Below are 2,337 nucleotides of genomic sequence, written 5' to 3' on the forward strand. Positions count from 1 at the left end.
GACAGAACAACCCCTGAAGGGACAGAACAACCCAGCGGGGACAGAACAACCCCCGAGGGCACAGAACAACCCCTGAAGGGACAGAACAACCCCAGCGGGGACAGAACAACCCCCGAAGGGGCAGAACAACCCAGAGGGGATAGAACAACCCCCGAGGGGACAGAACAACCCCAGCGGGGACAGAACAACCCCTGAAGGGACAGAACAACCCAGCGGGGACAGAACAACCCAGCGGGGACAGAACAACTCCCGGCGGGGACAGACGGCCCCGGGCGCCAGGGCTGGGCCGAGCCCGGCTGCCCGCCGGGGTTTATCCCTTGATGTCCCGCCGGGGTTTATCCCCTGATGTCCCGCAGGAAAGGCGGCTCCATCAGCTCCGGCATCGTCTGTGCATCCTGAGCGGAGCGGGGAGGGGAGGACCGGGGGCGGCTCTGCCCAGCAGCGCTGCCCGCAGCCCCCGCCGCCTCCTCCTCCTCCTCCCTCCCTCGCCATGCTGGACATTTTCATCCTGATGTTTTTCGCCATCATCGGCCTGGTGGTCCTGTCCTACATCATTTACATGCTCTAAGGAGCCGCCGCCGCCGAGGATGCGGCTCAGCAGCGGCCTCGCCCCCCGAGCGGCGGCCAGGTGAGCTCCGAGCCCCTCCAGGTGCGAGTTTCGGGGGAGGATTGTGCCGGGAGGGGGGCTGGGGGCAGTTTGGGGCTCGGTGCTGTTGGGTTTGGGGGTGATTTTCCAATCCAGGCCGCTCAGCCCCGGGCGCTGCGCAGCTGCTGCCGCGTTTATTGGAAAAGCCGCTCCCGCAGCACGGCCCGGTGGCTTTTTGTTTCCGAGCTGGGAGAAATGGAGAAACCGGGAGAAACCGGGCGGGATCCCGGCTGCGTCATCCTCAGGAGCCTCCCGGGGCCGGGGGCGGCTGCTCCCGCTCGGAGCTCCTCCATCCATCCCCTGTTCTCCCGCTCGGAGCTGCTCCATCCATCCCCTGTTCTCCGGAGCTGCTCCATCGCCCCGTTCTCCCGCATTTCTCTCACACCGGCCTCTCCTTTCTCCTTCTCTCCCGCAGCCTCCGCCCGGTGCGCGTCCCTCGGAGCCTTCTGGAACAGCGTTAACCTCTGCGAGCCCGGCGCGGAGCACGGAGCGGTCACGGAGCCGGGAACGGCAATGGGGGGCACACGGGAGGGGGCTCCGAGGGGCTGTCCCGCTGCCAGGACCCGGCTAACCCCGCTGTCAGGACCCGTGTCCTTCACCCTGCCAGGACCCGTGTCCTTCACCCTGCCAGGACCCGGGTCCCCCCCGCTGCCGGGATGCTCCCGGTGACGCACGCGGTGTCCCCAAGGGGATGGGAAGGGTCCTGTCCCCCCCTTTGTGTCCTTGTCCCCTCGCTCCGAGGCCGCTCGCCCGGGCTCAGTTTCAGGCCGCGGTTTCTGTTTTTGATGAGCGATGTTCAGGGAGCGGAATAAAGAGGAATGAATGACACGCGAGAGGGAGGATGGCTCTGGTGTCGCTGCGGGGATGGGGGTGAGGGACACGCGGCTCCAGGGCGATGCCAGAGATGGGAGATGCAGCCTGAGGCACCTCTGTGTCCCCAGCACGAGTGGCTGTCCCTGGGGAGGGGTCCCCACCAGGCTGTCCCCTCCCTGAGTGTCCCCAGCCCTCCCTCGGGACCCTCTCTGGTGTCTGGGGAAGCTCCAAGAGGCCTTGGGTGGGAAAAGGAAGGCTTTTAGCACAATGGAAATTTCTGTGGGATGGAAAGAACGATTCAGAGCTTCGTTTTTCCTCCACTTGGAGAGGTGTTTGGGGCATCAGGAGGATTTTTCCTGTCCTTTTTTGAAGCCCTGCATCCATCCTGCTCTCCCGCTGTCACTCATGGACAATAACTGAAAGTTTCACCCTCCTAGAGAGCAAAATTTCCACATTCCTGTGTCTCACAGGGTTTTATATTTTTTTTTTAAAGCAATAAACACCTGAAATATCCATAATGGGGAAAACTTTGTGCCCCTTCAGCTCTCCCTGGCAGCACCACACAAGCGTGTGAGAGAACAGGATCCAGGGAGAGCAGGGGGCCAGGAAATGCTGGAATGGGCAGCTGTGACTTTCAGGAGAGGGGAAAAAAGAGATTTCAGAGCCTGGGAATGCTGGATGTGCTCAGTGCTGCCAGCTGAATGCTCCACGCTGCAATTTCCTGCCAGTAAAACTCCCCAGAGAAACTCCAGGCTGGGGATTTCACCCCGGGGCGTTCCTGGAGCCCCCGAGGTGAGGAAACGCCGCTCCCTCTCTCCAGCACCAAATATAGCCGGGAAATCGGGAGCCTGAAACATCCCGGGAGGAATTTCTGCCGG

General features: G+C 62.5%; 1 long non-coding RNA gene across 1 annotated transcript; it reads left to right on the plus strand.

The window, feature by feature from the left end:
• Window positions 1-266: 266 nt before the first annotated feature.
• Window positions 267-1,479, plus strand: LOC131094238 (uncharacterized). The gene is made up of 2 exons (XR_009115656.1): window positions 267-628; window positions 1,062-1,479. It is a non-coding gene; the product is annotated as an uncharacterized LOC131094238 (long non-coding RNA).
• Window positions 1,480-2,337: the final 858 nt, after the last annotated feature.

Source organism: Melospiza georgiana, chromosome 28 (assembly GCF_028018845.1).
Source record: "Melospiza georgiana isolate bMelGeo1 chromosome 28, bMelGeo1.pri, whole genome shotgun sequence".
In the NCBI taxonomy this organism is placed as follows: Eukaryota; Metazoa; Chordata; class Aves; order Passeriformes; family Passerellidae; genus Melospiza; species Melospiza georgiana.